The sequence below is a fragment of the Pristiophorus japonicus genome, unplaced genomic scaffold (genome assembly GCF_044704955.1).
Source record: "Pristiophorus japonicus isolate sPriJap1 unplaced genomic scaffold, sPriJap1.hap1 HAP1_SCAFFOLD_70, whole genome shotgun sequence".
Classification (NCBI taxonomy): Eukaryota; Metazoa; Chordata; class Chondrichthyes; family Pristiophoridae; genus Pristiophorus; species Pristiophorus japonicus.
In genome coordinates, this window is record NW_027254613.1 from 1536646 (window position 1) to 1554095 (window position 17450).

The window sequence follows — 17450 nt, forward strand, 5'->3', positions numbered from 1 at the left end:
AATACGGGGGAGCCAATTTAGAACCGAGTTGAGAAGCAATTGCTTCTCCCAGAGATTTGTGAATCTGTGGAATTATCTGCCCAAGGAAGCAGTTGAGGCGAGATCATTGAATGTATTCAAGTCACAGATAGATAGATGTTAAACAACTAAGGGAATTAAGGGTTACGGGGAGCGGGTGGGTAAGTGGAGCTGAGTCCACGGCCAGATCAGCCATGATCTTGTTGAATGGCGGAGCAGGCTCGAGGGGGTAGATGGTCGACTACTGTTCCTAATTCTTAAGTTTCTTATGTTTCTTATGGAGTAGGCGTCTACTACAACCAAAAACATTTTTGAAAGGACCTGCGTAGTCCTCATGGATGCGTGCCCAATGCTTGGTGGGCCAGGACTAGGGGCTAAGGGGGGCTACCCTGGGCGCATTACCCAGCTGGGCAAACGTGTTGCACCTGCGAACACAAAGTTCCAGATCTGCGTCTTTCCCTGGACACCAAATGTGTGACTTGACAATTGCCTTCCTCATGACAATGCCCGGGCGCTCATTGTGGAGTTCTCTGATGAACACCTCTCTGGCCATCTGGTTTCTGCGCGGTTTCCCCACAGTAGGCAATCGGCCTGAATCGAGAGTTCATCCCTGCGCCTGTGAAATAGTTTAACTTCCTCACGACATGCCCTGTACGTGGCTGCCCAGTCCCCATTCAGGACGCATTTCTTGACTGGAGACAATAGCGGGTCTCTATTTCTCCAGACATTAATCTGACGGGCTGTCAAGGGTGAGCCTTCACTTCCGAAAGCTTCAACAGCCATGACCATCTCAGCACCATGCTCGGTAGCCCCCTCAGTGGTGGCTAGTGGGAGCCTGCTGAGTGCATCGGCGCAGTTTTCGGTGCCCGGTCTGTGCCGAATTGTGTAGTCATAGGCGGCAAACGTGAGTGCCCACCTCTGTATGCGGGCCGATGCATTTGCATTTATGGCCTTGTTGTCGGCCAAAAGGGACGTTAGGGGTTTGTGATCTGGCTCCAGCTCAAATTTCCTGCCAAACAGGTATTGGTGCATTTCCTTTACTGCATGTACACATGCGAGCGCCTCCTGTTCTACCATCCCGTAACCCCTTTCTGCCTGGGACAGACATCTGGAGGCCTAAGCTAGCGGCTGTAAATGACATTTGGCATTGACATGCTGCAACACACACCCGACTCCATAGGACGACACATCGTTATACAAGTTTCTTACATGGGTCATATAGCGTTAACAGAGTGTTGGAACATAACAAATTGCGAGCTCTATTAAAAGTCCTTTCCTGGCTGTCCCCCCAGACACTTTCGCGACCTTTGCGTAGGAGCACGTGTAACGGCTCTAGCAGCTTGCTCAATTTGGGAAGAAAGTTACCAAAATAGTTCAGGAGCCACAGGAACGAATGCAGCTCCGTCGTGTTACGGGGTCTGGGTGCTCTCCGGATCGCATCCGTTTTGGAGGCAGTAGGGCTGATCCCGTCTGCTGCTACCCTCCTTCCCAGGAATTCTACCTCTGGAGCTATTAAGACTCACTTTGCTTTTTTCAGTCGCAGCCCGATCCGGTCCAGTCTGCGTAGCACCTCCTCCAGGTTGTGGAGGTGTTCTTCAGTATCGTAAACCGTAATGAGGATGTCGTCCTGAAAAACCACCGTCCCTGGAATCGACTTGAGGAGGCTTTTCATATTTCATTGGAAGATCGCGGCAACCGAGCGAATCCCGAACGGACATCTGTTGTACTCAAACAACCCCTTGTGTGTCGTGATGGTGGTCAGCTTCTTCGACTCACTCGCCAGCTCCTGGTTCATGTAAGCTGAGGTCAGGTCTAATTTTGAAAAAAGTTTGCCACCGGATAGCGTCGCAAAGAGATCCTCCGCTCTCAGTAGCGGGTACTGGTCTTGGAGTGACACCCGATTGATGGTTGCCTTGTAATCACCACATATCCTGACCGACCCATCCGCCTTGATCAGCGGCACAATCGGGCTCGCTCAGTCACTGAATTCAACTGGCAAGGTGATGCCTTCCCTTAGCAGGCGGTCCAATTCACCTTCTATCTTTTCCCGCATCACATACGGCTCCGCCCTGGCCTTGTGGTGTACTGGCCTGGCGTCCGGATTTATGTGAATCACTACCTTGGCCCCCATGAAAGTGCCAATGCCGGGTTGAAATAATGAGTCAAATTTGTCGAGGATCTGTGAGCATTATACTTGCTCCACAGAGGAAATTGCATTGAGATCGCCCCATTTCCAGTTCATGACAGCAAGCCAACTTTGTGGGTCACGACTACCGTGGCGCTGCCTAGCACCTGAATGATCTCCTTTGTGTACGTTCGTAGCTGTGCGTCAATCGGCAATAATTTTGGCCTCCTGGCCTTCGACGCCCACAACTTTTCGAACTATTTGATAACCATCAGGGACTGGCTGGCCCACGTGTCTAGCTCCACTGATACTGGGATGCCATTGAGGAGCATTTTATCATTATCGGTGGCGTTCTGGTGCATGAACTGTATACGTGCTCCACATGAACTAACTGAACTTCACCTTCCAGCGATTTCCCCCAGTGTCCATTTCTGCAATTTCTGTAGGTACTTTGCTCATCTCTGCAAACTCCGGCTGAGTGTGTGCCTCCACGCCTCCAACATGAGCTGCTGTTGGAAACAAAAGGTCTCTTGCCAGTCGATCGTCACTGACTGCCCCGTGATTGTCCTTCGGTGCACCATTAACAGGTGTTGATGGCCCCATTAGTGGCCGCATTGTCCCTTGCAATGACGTGAATTGCCGTTCAGTTTGCCATTGTCATTGTCGAACTCCCCCTCTGGGTTCGGCTACATATTGGGGCATGCCTGACTGCCCTTGGCTGCCTGGAGAACTGTGTGATGCTTTAACAATGTTAAATCTCTGTCCCAACCATTGCTTAACGCAGTACCTCTCGTCTGTTCTGCTCGTGGCCATGCTCGCGTGGTTTAAATGCCAGTTTCACGTCGCCATTAATACGTCCTTACTATACAGTGTAAATGCACACGAGGCCCATGCTTCAGAGAAGGTCAGTCTATGACCTGTCCTTTATTCCTTAGCACTCAAGTGATGGAAGTGGGTGGAGCTTCCCCTTTTATACCTGAAGTTCCAGGTTAGGAGTGTCTTCCACAAGTTCACCACCTAGTGGTCATTGTTCTCACAGTGTCCAACATCGGTCAGATTATACATGGGTTACAATGCTGGTTGAATACATGACAGTCCCGGCCTCACTCACTCTGGAGCTGGGGACGAGCGATTAGTCGATGGGTTGTTTGCGGCTTCGATCTGCTGTTGTGAAGCGAGGCGGAGATGCAGGATTCTTTAATAATCTCTCCCAACTCAACTGAATGCAGCCGGAACGTGCAGCTTTGAGAGGGCCTTTCGACACCGTCAGGGCTGTAAACGGGAGGGAGTGAGAGACACTGTGTAGAGTTTGAGTCTGTACAGAACTGTACAGAGAAACCAGCCAATTTAACAGGGCTGTGAGACACTGCATTTTGTTAATAGTATAGGATTAGGCAGTCCCTCGTATCGAGGATGACTTGTTTCCAGACTAAAAAGGGATAAGTTTACAGGTGTTTCGATGAGAGACCTGACAAACTAGGTCGAGAACTACATGCTGCAGGGTGGAAGATGCCTGTGGGTGGATTGTTTTAACGTGGGGTGACCGTTGCACACCAACCACCACACGAGCTTGACAGAGCTAGGTCTTGGTCCAGTGGCAAGGATTACACAAGACGACCATAGACCAAGCTCTGCTGCATGGACGTAGTGTGTACACATGCGCCGACTATCCATAGATCGCAGTGTGGGCTGGCCCGTGCTGTTCCTGGGCCCTCGCCTCTCCTGAGCCCCGATCACGACGCTCCTGGGCCCCGATCTCTCACCGCTCCTCCGCCCCGATCAAAAATGGAGCAGTCAGAAACAGAAAATCAAACAGTCTTTCTAATCATGGTGACATTAAATATCAACACTGTTATTTGAAATATCAACATTTTAAACTCCAGCCTAGTTGAAGGGTTATTAACATCAGCAGAAACAAACACCAACTTTGTTAATATTGAACCATTAATGTCAAATATTCCATTTTTTCTAATATTTAATTGAACAATGTTCAAAATGTTCCCACGCGGTTTCGAACGGGTGACTTTTCGCGTGTTAGGCGAACGTGATAACCACTACACTACAAAAACACTGCAATTGACGCAATGCTAGGAACATAACCAGAGCTTTATCCTACACAGCTGGCCGATACTTCAGGAGCTGGTTTTAAGAGAATAGAATTAAGGTGCTACATTTCGGAAGGCTGTGAGTGTGGCAGGAATTGATCTCGTTTTTCCCAAGGTTTTGCGCATAGGAACAGGAGCTGGCCATTTAGCAGCGTGTGGTTAGGATCTGGATTGCACGGCTTGAAAGGGCGGTGGAGACAGACTCAATCTTATCTTTCAGATGGGAGTTGGATAAGTGTCTGAAGGAAAAACAATTGCAGGGCTATGGGGAAAGGGCGGGGGAGTGGGACTCGCTGAGAGTCGGTACGGTCTCGACGGGCCGAATGGCCTTCCGTGCTGTAATAATTCCATGATTCGATAAGTTAGTGGCATATTTCCTCGTGTGGGTGGAAGCAGAACATTGCAAATGGACATGGATTGAGTCGGCAAAACTGGAGGCATCTGATTCAGGAGATTCGCAGGGCACGGAAATTCGGGAGTTTAATGACTTTGAAAGGAAATTTTTGTTTTGTGCCTTTTCGGTCAGAGAAATGTTTGTGAAAGGATTTTTTTCCAGAAAGGGATCCAGCATTTAACCTTCTGCCTTAACACTTCTTTCTGGGTGTCAGGTTACATTTGGATTCAATGTTATTCTTCCAGAATTGCTATAAGAACATCAGAATATAAGAATTAGGAACAGGAGTGGGTCATCTTTACCTCGAGCCTGCTCCAACTTCTCCAAGATCGGGTACAATCTACCCACATCTACCCAGTCCTGTCCCATCAGAATCTTGTATGTTTCGATGAGATCCCCTCTCATCCTTCTAAACTCCAATGTATAAAGGCCCAGTTGATCCAATCTCTCCTCAGATGTCAGTCCAGCCATCCCGGGAATCAGTCTGCTGAACCTTCGCTGAACTCCCTCAATAGCAAGAACGTCCTTCCTCAGATTAGGAGACCAAAATTTAAAACAATATTCCAGGTGAGGCATCACCAAGGCCCTGTACAACTGCAGTAAGACTTCCCTGCTCCTATACTCAAATCACCTAGCTATGAAGGCCACCACACCATTTACCTTTTTCCTGCCTGCTGTACCTGTATGCCAACTTTCATTGACTGATGAACCATGGCACCCAGGTCTCATTGCACCTCCCCTTTTCCTAATCTGCCACCATTCAGATAATATTCTGTCTTCACGTTTTTGCCCCCAAAGTGGATAACCTCACATTTTTCCACATTATACTGCATCTGCCATGAATTTGCCCACTCAGCTAACCTGTTCAAGTCACCCTGCAGTCTCTTAGCGTCCCCCTCACAGCTCACACCGCCACCCAGTTTAGTTTCATCTGCAAACATGGAGATATTACACTCAATTCGTTCATCCAAATCATTGATGTACATTGTAAAGAGCTGGGTTCCCAGCACTGATCCCTGCGGCACTCCACTAGTCACTGCCTGCCATTTTGAAAAGGACCCTTTTATCCCGACTCTCTGCTTCCTGTCTGCCAACCAGTTCTCTAACCACGTCAGTATATTACCCCCAATACCATGTGCTTTGATTTTGCACACCAATCTCTTGTGTGGACCCTTGTCAAAAGCCTTTTGAAAATCCAAATACACCACATCCACTGGTTCTCCCTTGTCCACTCTCCTAGTTACATCCTCAAAAATTCCAGAAGATTTGTCAAGCATAAATCCATCCCTTTCACAAATCCATGCTGACTTGGACCGATCCTGTCACTGCTTTCCAAATGCGCTCCTGTTTCATCCTTAATAATTGATTCCAACTTTTTCCCCATGACTGATGTCAGGCTAACCGGTCTATAATTACTCGCTTTCTCTCTCCTCCCTTCTTAAAAAGTGGTTTTACATTAGCTAACCTCCAGTCCATAGGAACTGATCTCGAGTCAATAGACTGTTGGAAAATGAGCACCAATGCATCCACCATTTCTAGTGCGACTTCCTTAAGTACTCTTGGATGTAGACTATCAGGCCCCAGGGATTTATCATCCTTCAATCCCATCAATTTCCCACCTCATAAGGATATCCTTCAGTTTCTCATTCTCACTAGACCCTCGGTCCCCCAGAACTTTTGGAAGGCTATTCGCGTCTTCCTTCGTGAAGACAAAACTGAAGTGTTTGTTCAATTGGTCTGCCATCTCTTTGTTACCCATTATAAATTCACCTGAATCCGACTGCAAGGGACCTACAGTTGTCTTCACTAATCTTTTTCTCTTCACATATCTACAGAAGCTTTTGCAGTCAGTTTTTATGTTCCAAGCAAGCTTCCTCTCACAATCCATTTTCACCCTCCTAATGAAACCCTTAGTCCTCCTCTGTTGAATTCTAAATTTCTTCCAGTCCTCAGGTTTATTCCTTTTTCTGGGCAATTTATCTGCCTCTTCCTTGGTTTTAACACTATCCTTAATTCCCCTTGTTAGCCACGGTTGAGCAACGTTCTCCGTTCTATTTTTACTCCAGACAGGGATGTGCAATTGCTGAAGTCACCCGTGTGATCTTTAAATGTTTGCAATTTCCTATCCACCGTCAACCCTTTAAGTATCCTTGGCCAGTCTATTCTAGCCAATTCACACCTCATACCGTCAAAGTTACCTTTCCTGAAGTTCAGGACCCAAGTTTCTTAATTAACTGTGACACTCTCCATCTTAATGAAGAATTCTACCATATTATGTTACTCTTCCCCAAGGGGCCTCGCACAAATCGATTGCTAATTAGTCCCTTCTCATTACACATCACCCAGTCAAGGATGGCCAGCTCACTTCTTGGTTGAGAAAACCATCCATAATACACTCCATGAAATCCTCCTCGACCAAATTACTACCATGTGGTTAGCCCAATCACGATGTCGATTAAAGTCACCCATGATAACTGCTGTCCCACCACTGCACACATCGCTTCTTTCTTGTTTGATGCTGTCCCCAACCCGACCACTGCCAACCAGTGAAACAGACATTGCAGCAAGGGTCTGGTTATTGTGAAACAGCAATTGCTAAAAGAACAGTGATCCCCACATGATTTGAACAAGCAACCCTTTGATCTAGAGTCAGACGCACTGCCATTGCACCACAATAGTTAACAGATGTTCGGCTATATGAAGGTTCTGCAATACAAGGGGCTTTAAAATCCCGCCCATTCCCACCAGGTATCACAAGCAGCGGTCACCTGACAGTCACCGGATGGTTTGTTCGAAAACTTTTCTCTTGCTTTCACAGGAAAGCATCATTAATTAACCCGTCACCTTCTTTTGCACAATCAAACAAATGCTAACTCAGGGACACTCCATACTTCAATCATTTGTCCTGTGCTTTGCATGTTAACTGTTAAACCATACCCCATTTTACTAACTGTATTTTAGCTTTCTGGTTCAAAGTCTTCATTGCCGATGACACCACGAATCTGGGGCAACTTTTATCAAATTTAACAGCACCGGTTATTCCTACTGTGCACACAAAATACAATCAGTAGTGAAGATAAAATCCAACTGTGCGTATTTTCAGATTCAACGCAGTAGGATTTCAAATAAAGTGAAATAATTTTACACTGAAAAGATTTGCAAGTGTTACTTGTATTTGTGTCTTTAATTAAACTTTGTGACGTCTGACTCCCATTCATGCCACTGCTGAATAAGAAAGGAGGTTTTGACATTGACCAGACTGCACTGCCCCTGATATTTGTCAGCTCATCCTTTATATTCAGTGGATTCTCGCCCTTTGATTGGCTGCAGTGTAGCGGATATCACGTTGGTCTCACACGCGAAAGGTCTTCGGTGGATCCGTTTTCTCTCACTCAAAGTTTTCTATGTATTGAAGTGAAATAAAAAGCAATTAAGGAATAAGGGAGCCCTTGTGCCAGAAGAATAAATAACAAATAAAAACAGCAAACGCTGGAAATCTCAGCAGGTCAGGCAGCATTTGCAGCGAGACGAAACTCGCATCCGATTGTTCATCCACAGAAAGTTCAAACATAATGTTTCTACCCAGGATCGAACCATGGCCCTTTTACATATAAAGCAAACGTGATAACCACTACACTACATAAACCTCTGGTACAACGCCTCCAACAGAGGGGAGCTGACCAGTGAGCTCCCTCTGTGCTGATCGGGAATGTGTTGTCTCACCTCAAACAACTTCTGTCCCACACTGAAAGTTCTCAATCCTTCTCCTCCGCTGCCCTTTACAGAAATGTCACCAATCACCCAGCCACCGTGTTCATTTCCACATCCTCACAGTGGGGCCACAGAGGCTCCTACCGTCTCCCCGCGATCAGCGAACTCACCCACTTTACAAAATTAAACCCCGAACACGTGCCTGGCAAAGGGCAGGAGAAGCCAGATAGTCTGTAAGCTCGGTCTATCACAGAAAGTATTGGTATTCATGGTGATTACAGCAATTATTAATCGTCTCACAGACCTCAATTATTTTTATGCGATGCATTGATCGAGGATTGAAACCAGGTTAGTGCGCCAGATCTTAACCCCTTGACCAGCAGGGAACAGTTACGATACATGTCGATATATTTATATATATTTATATATGAATGTCAATGGCTAGCTAACTAAAGCTCGTGGTGCCCACGGTCGTGTGTCTAACATTGAGTGAGAGAAATTGTTCCACAATGACACCTTTCATGTGTTCTACATGGTTTCAAGGTGTGCACCAGAGGGCACTGCAGTGGGAGACTTGCAGCTTACCTGTACAGGTGTGCCTGGCCGAGTGTAAAAGGCAGGCCACCAGGTGTGATCCTCACTCTGTGGTTATCAATAAAGGACTTAGGTCACTACAGTTCAAGCATGACACATTGTCTCGTGGAGTCATCATCAGAGCATCTGAAGGTATAACAATTGGCGACGAGATTACGGACCTTAACACGAAAATGGCTGACCTTGGTACGTTGCAGCAGTTCGCTGATGGTGATGATTGTGAAGCCTTTGTGGAGAGGCTCGACCATTTCTTCACAGCAAACGACCTGGCAGGTGACAACCCGGCCACACTGGCTGATAAGTGCAGAGCTATCTTGCTAACCAGTTGTGGGCCCACCGTCTATGGACTCGTCAGGGACTTGCTGGCACCAGCGAAGACAACGACCAAGACATACGAGGAGCTTGTAACACTGATCCAAGAACAATTCAATCCCAAAGAGAGCATCCTCACAGCCAGACAGCGGTTTTATACACACCGACGGCCCGAAGGCCAGGATTTCACGAAATATGCTGCAGACCTCAGGAGGCTGGCGGCACCGTGGGATTTTGGTGACCACCTCACCGAAGCACTGCGGGATATCTTTGTCATCGGAATCGGCCAAGAGGGCCTTCTTCATAAGCTACTGTCAGCGGATACTACAGTCATACTGCAGACGGCCATCTCCGTGAGCCAAGCATTCATGACCTCGACCTGTGGCTCCAGGCAGATGACACATCCTCAGGACTCAAACGCGGCAAGTAATATGCACAGAGTGGCGCCTTTTAGAGGCTGGGCTGTAGAACGTGAACCTTCTCAGGGGAGAGAGAACAGGCCCCCGAGTCCCTTAACTCAAAGTCCATGGTCAGATCAGCCATGATCTTATTGAATGGCAGAGCAGGATCGAGGGGCCGAATGGCCGACTCCTGTTCCTATTTCTTATATTCTTATGTTAATCATTTAAGGAGCTTGAATCATTGATGAAGTTTTCTCCCCTATCTGACTTTGCACAGTCTGTATTTCGGAGACTGGTTTAAAATGTTCACTGCTCATGCGACAAGGAACCTGGGGAGAATTTTGTTCAATTTATTTCACAGCAAAAGTAGTCTCCAAAATAATGTTTCTACACGTACAAACCGGGGACCTTTCACCTGTGGTTCTCCACAGTGGTGGATGTTGTGCTCGAGTTTAAAATGGTGCATTGTTTCCAATTTGAAAATGCATCTACAACTACAAGGAACATTTTGCCCATGAATGGGCCCGCATAATCTACGTGTACCCGCGGCCACGGTTTGTTAGGCCAGGGCCAGGTGCTCAGTGGAGCCTCCCTGGGGGCATTGCTGAGTTGGGCACAAATAGTGCACCTTCGGACGCAGAGCTCCAAGTCCGCGTCGATACCAGGCCACCAGACGTGAGATCTGGCTGTGGCCTTCATGAGAACAATCCCCGAGTGCTCGCGGTGCAGCTCCCGGACAAATGCCTCTCTGCCTTGCAGAGGCTTGACTACTCGGCTGCGCCACATCAGGCAGTCTGCTTGTAGTGATAGTTCAAGCATGCTCCTGTGAAAGGGTTTTAATTCCTCGGGGTAGGCATCATGAGCCTCTGCCCAGTCACCGGTTAGGACACATCTTTTTACTAAGGATAACGTGGGGTCGCTGGCCGTCCAGGCTCTGATTTGGTGAGCTGTTATGGGCGAACCTGTGGACTCAAAGGCTTTGATTGCCATGACTATCTCACAGTCCTGTTCGTCAGAGCCTTCCGTGGTCGCCAGGGGTAGCCTGCTGATCGCGTCGGCAAATTGTCTGTGCCTGGTCTGTGCCTTATGGAATAGTCGTAGGATGCCAGCATGAGTGCCCACCGTTGAATTCGCGCTGAGGCGTTGCCGTTTATTGCCATACAGAAACATCTGGTACAACAGCACCAACAGAGGGGAGCTGACCACTGAGCTCCCTCTGTGCTGATCGGGAATGTGTTGGCTCACCTTAAACAACTTCTGTCCCACACTGAGGGCCAACGTTTCGGGTGGAGTTGCTCCTAGTATTTTGAAGCAACTAGTTTAGTTTGGAGAATGTTAGAAATTGCAATTCTCGGATATTAGTTTGCTTCAGTTCAACTGAGTTAGTTGAGGTTGGCTTCAGGTAAGGTATTTACTTTCAAAAGAGGGTGTGTCCAGCCACTCAGGCCTGTTTTGCAAGTTTCGGCAGTGAAAACTTACTACAATCTAACTTAGGCTGGAGTAAGTGCCCTCTTTTGTAAGTTCAGAACAACCTTACCTAGAGGTAAGCTCAGTGCAGGCACAGCCAGAGAGGAGGTGGGAATTAAACACAAAAAGGACTGAAGCATTAAACACATCACTTAAAATGTCCAAAAACCTCTTTTGATGATATCTTGCCTTATATCTGCTGAATGAGGATAGTTGCTTCTCTTTTTATAAATAAACAAGTGCAGCCACCCGGTTGAGGCAGGCACATTCCGGATGCTTTCAGATGAGCTGTGAGAGATTATTAAAGGGTCCGAGTGTCCTGTAGCCCCACACACCAGGATATACTCTCCCCCGTGGTTTTCCTCTGCTTGTGCTCGGTGTACGGGGAGCTTTGGCCCGGGTCCGAGGTAGCTTGCATCCTAGGGATGGACAACAACCCTCTGAGCTCTGGAACTGGGAAGAGCGAATAACTAATGAGTTGTTTGTGGGTTTGAAATGCGGCTTAGATCTGCTGGTATTAACCGAGGCAGGGGCTGTGGGACATGGATGGGTGAAGATTATTTGTTTTATTCCCCATTCATTACTCGCCAGCGTTGTTTTGTAGAATTGTTACTGAGGGTCAGTGGAAACTTCAATAACTGAAATATAATCATTCATGGATTTTGAATCATTGATGAAGTTTTCTCCCCTATCTGACTTTACACACTCTGCATTTAGGAGACTGGTTTAAAATGTTCAGTTCTCATGCGACAAGGAACCTGGGGCGACTTTTGTTCAATTTATTTCACAGCAAAAATAGTCTTCAAAATAATGTTTCTGCACGGGCTCGAACCGGGGACCTTTTGCGTGTGAGGCAAACCGAATAACCGCTACACTACACAAACGGTGTGGTTAAAGTAATCTTAGGTATATAACCAGAGCTTTAACCTACACAGCTGGCCGATACTTCAGGAGCTGGTTTTACGAGAATAGAATGACGGTGCTATATTTAGGAAGGCTGTGAGTGTGGCAGGAATTGATCTAGTGTTTCCCAGACTTTACACATAGTAACAGGAGCTGGCCATTTAGCAGCGAGTGGTTAGGATCTGGAATGCACGGCTTGAAAGGGCGGTAGAGGAAGACTCAATCTTCTGTTTCAGACGGCAGTTGGATAAGTGTCTGAAGGAAAAACAATTGCAGGGCAATGGGGGAAGGGCGGAGGTTGTGGGACTCGCTGAGAGTCGGCACGGGCTCGATGGGCCGAATGGCCTTCCGTGCAGTAACCATTCCATGATTCGATAAGTTAGTGGCACATTTCATAGTGTGGGTGGGAGCACAACATTGCAAAGGGACATGGATTGAGTCGGCAAAACTAGAGGCATATGATTCAGGAGATTCGCGGGGCATGGAAATTCGGGAGTTTAATGATTTTGAAAGGAACATTTTTGTTTTGTGCCGTTTCGGTCATTGAAATGTTTCTGAAAGGAATGTTTTGCAGAAAGGGATGCAGCATTTAACCTTCTGCCTTAACACTTCTTTCTGGGTGTCAGCTCACATTTCGTTTCGATGTTATTCTTCCAGAATTGCTATTTTCTTTGGTGTTTCACAATAACCAGACCCTTTCTCTAAAGTCAGTCTGAATGTTTCCACAGTCTCCGATTTTTGTTACCAGCAATGATCATTTTGACCCAGACCCCGAAAGCACAGTGTGTAAAATGGTTTATGGTTTCAGAGTTCAATTGCAGAGCACAGAAGAAATGATTCAATTATGGAGTTCCTTCAGTTAGCATTTCTTTAATTGTGGAAAAGAAGATTGCGGGTTAATTAATAATGATTTTCCATGAAAGCAACATTAAATTAAAAGAAATGCAATCGCCCAACATGGGGCTTAATCCCACGAACCTGTAATTAATAGTCTCATGTTCTACCGACTGAGCACGCCAGGCTTCTGGATAATGCTGGATTTTATCGTTCATTGCAGCCAGGCGCCTGTTGGCCACCCGCAGCCTGGATACACTAACGTCCCAACAGCTCATTGACTGTCGGTGTGGGACCGTGCGGTGCTTCAGAAGACAGGTCGAAAAAGCAAAGTCACTGATTCCGTCCCATGTGCTCCTCCGATCAAGAATAGCAACACACGGAAAATGCTTCAATAATATTTACACCTGAGCTCTACATTTGTCAAGTAGCTGGCTCGTTGGTCTAGGGGTATGATTTTCGCTTTTGGGTTGTTACTTGAAATTTGCGAGAGGTCCCGTGTTCAAATCCCGGACAAGCCCTCAGTTTACCCACGAATTTTGAAATTGCATCGAACTTTTGCAAACAAGGACTTGCATTTCTTCATCATCTTTCAGGAACTCATGACGCCCCAAAGCGCTTTCCAGCCGTTGAGTTATGTTTGAAGTGTTGTCGTGTGGTGAAATATGTGCACAAATCACCCCACACGAACCGCAACACTTTGCGAAGGAGTTTGGTGCAAAGAATCAGATATCTCAGGGACTTGGACTTTCTATGAATGAGTTCTGCTTGTACCTGAAATCAAACTTGAAACAGCAACTGGGCTTCCATCTCACGGGAGCAGCGTCTAGCAGTTAGTGAGTAGGTGACCAGGTTGATGTGCGCCGCTTTCAATCTTTGAAATTTCACCAAACAAAGAAACGGTGAATCCAACTGTCCCTGTAAGCGACACATTGAAGGGATCGGTGCTCCAAACAGAGCAGGAAAACGCGCAGTACAATAATAGGGTCCGCAACATTAAATGTCAGAGTTATTAAGCAGACAACAATTAAACATACACTTAACAACAGTACTTACACCCAAACCTTGCGAATGTTCGCCGAAGAACTCAAACACGTTCCAGTTCCCAGCTCAGTGCACAAATTGATCAAACATTAATCGGATTCTAAAATATCTGTTCCAAATGCCACATTTTATATATTTTCCTTATCCCTGCTACGTGAGAATTGAAACTTTTAATAGTATGACCTAACACAAGTGCCCAACTTCTGATGGAAGGTCATTAACCTGAAATGTTAACTCTGTTTCTATCTCCACAGATGCTGCCTGACCTGCTCAGTGTTTCCAACTTTAATCTTTTTATTCTCCAAACTTATAATCAGAAAACGACTTACCTTGTCATCTAACTGCACTCCTTCCTGATATGTAGCCTTGTCCTACAAACCAGGCTCCTTCCGGATAATTCAGGCATTCATTGGAATTATAACTTCTTAACGATAACAATTATGTGAAGTTTGTAACTCTGTAATACTTGCCAGTAGAGGGCGCGACTTTTGGAGTCCGAATGGTCACCTGCCCACACGTGCAGGGCCAGTATGAAAGGTTGGCTACCATGTTGTTGATGCACTCTGGAGTTGTAATAAAGAAGACTAAGGTCACACTAAGTTTAGCTCACAGTACTCAGCCTCGGGGAGTTATTCGATACACAACAATTGGCGACGAGTAACAGAATACGAACCTTCACACAACCATGGCTGCTGTTGGAATATTAGAGAGATCCATAGAGGGTGATGATTGGGAAGTCTTTGTAGAGCAGCTCGACCAGTACTTTGTGGCCAACGATCTGGAAGGAGACACTAAGGTGGCCAAGCACAGGGCGGTTCTCCTCACTGTCTGTGGGCCGAAAATATACAGCCTCATCAAGAATCTGCTCACACCGACAAAACCAACGGAGAAGGAATATTCAGAGTTGTGCACACTGGTTTGGGACAACCTCAAGCCGAAAGAGAGTATCCTCATGGCCAGATATCGTTTTTACATGCACCATCGCTCCGGGAACAGGACCTGGCGGATTATGTCACCGACCTGAGACACCTCGCGGGACCTTGCTATTTTGGAGCTGCGTTGGGGCAAATGCTGTGAGACTTTTACGTGCTGGGCATCAGCCACGAGATCATTCTTCGAAAGCTGCTGGCTGCTGAAAACCTAGACCTGAGCAGGGCCATCGCGATCGCCCAGGCATGCATGGTCACGGACGATAACACCAAACAGATATCTTCTCAACATCAAAGCTCACCGGCAAGTACTGTGCATAAAATGATGTCGCTAGCAGGCCGAACTTCACATGGCAGGGTCTATACGTCTGTAGCTGCAAGACCTGTGATGACTCAGAGTGCGCCATCGGGGGTGATTGTGAATGTAGAAGCAACGTGTTGGTGCTGCGGGGGTAATCCTCGGGCCCATCAATGTCGTTTCAAGCACTACGTGTGCAAAGGCTGCACAACGATTGGGTACCTCCAGTGAATGTGCAAACGTGCTGTGACATACCCCGTGGCTGAGGATGATCGATTCGGCACGGATCATGCAGCACAGGCAGCTCAACCCAGGGAACAAGGACTCCCAGGTGCAGGTGGGGCTGTTGCATTTTATCAGGGAGGCTTTGAGGGTGTGCCCGAAACGTTTCCTCTGCCCACCTGTGGCTCGCTTACCTGTCGTAGTTCTGAGTAGAGCGCTTGCTTAGGGAGTCTCATGTTGGGCATGTGGACAATGTGGCCCGCCCAGCGGAGCTTGACAAGTTTGATCAGTGCTTCAATGCTGGGGATGTTGGCCTGAGCGAGAACACTGATGTTGGTGCGTCTGTCCTCCCAGGGGATTTGCATGATCTTGCGGTGACAGCCCTGGTGGTATTTCTCCAGTGATTTGAGATGTCTGCTGCATGTAGCCCATGTCTCGGAGCCATACCGCGGGGCAGGTATCACCACCGCCCTGCAGACCATAAGCATGGTGCCAGATTTGAGGTCCTGGGCTTCAAACACTCTCCTCCTCACGGGATCGATGGCTGTGCTGGCACACTGGAGGCGGTGTTGGACCTCGTCATCGATGTCTGCCCTTGCTGATAGTAGGTTCGCGAGGCGTGGAAAAGGTTCCCGAGGCGTGGAAAAGGCACTTACAACCTTCCTAAATATAGCACCCTTATTCCATTCTCTTAAAACAAGTTTCTGAATTCTCGGCTAGCTGTGTACTTTCGAACTGTGGTTTTATCCTCAGATAGATTCGAACACAGTGTTTCCGTAGTGTAGTAGTTATCACATTCGCTTCACACACGAAAGGTCCCCGGTCCGAAACCTGGCGGAAAGATCTTGAAAACTTGAAAATGGTCCGAATACCTGACTCCTGTTCCGAATTATTACATTCTTATGATCTCTTGTCCTTTCACAGAAGAACAAACTCTCCTCTGAACATGCATAAGAAAGCTCCAGAAAATATTTTCCCCCGAGGTGCATTCGCGTGTGAGGCGAACGTGTTAACCGTTACACTGCGGAAACATCTTCACTTTCAGCAGCAGATTACCAAAATTAAAACCAATGAGATCGGGATAAAAGTTCCTCACATGCTCAGAGCAAAATATATGATTGATGGTCTACAAAAGAATGAACAAACTTCAGCACCAGGTCAGACGGAAATGTTCAGCGAGCAGGTGGACTGCTGAATGGCACTTTTAAGGAGTTGGTGGTGACAAAACAAATGGGTTTCGCTTCATGATTAAATGTTAGAAATGGGTCATAAACCCACATCTCCAGAGAAGACAGTGACTTGAACACAGCACTTTAGACCGCTCGGCCATCCTGACTATTCAGTGCTATGTGTGGCCACCTGCAGGTTGATTTTGAACTTTTGTGTCCTGTCACATGAAATAAATGAGGGCAGCAGGCTTATCTCTGCCTGACACTGGAAAACAGTGAGACCGGCCTTGGAGCAAGGGTTTGGTTATTTCGACACAGGAAAGGAAATATTAATTCTGGAAGAACAATATCCAAAAGAACAATGACCAGTGAGCTCCCTCTGTGCTGATCGGGAATGTGTTGGCTCAACTTAAACAACTTCTGTCCCACACTGAAAGTTCTCAATCCTTCTCCTCCGCTCCCCTTTACAGAAATGTCACCAATAACCCAGCCACCGTGTTCAATTCCTCACAGTGGGGCCACAGAGGCTCCGACCATCTCCCTGCGATCAGCGAACTCACTCAGTTTACAAAATTAAACCCCGAACACGTGCCTGGCAAAGGGTAGGAAAAGCAAGATAGTCTGTAAGCTCGGTCTATCATAGAAAGTATTGGTAATCATGGTGATTACAGCAATTATTAATCGTCTCACAGACCTCAATTATTTTTATGCGATGAACTAATCGAGGATTGAAACCAGTTTAGTGCGCTGGATCTTAACTCCTTGACCACCAGGGAACAGTTACGATACATGTCGATATATTTATATATATTTATATATGAACCTGAATGTCAATGGCTACCTACCTAGACCTCGTGGTGCCCACGGTCGTGTGTCTAAATTTGAGTGAGAGAAACGGTTCCACAGTGACACCTGTCATGTGTC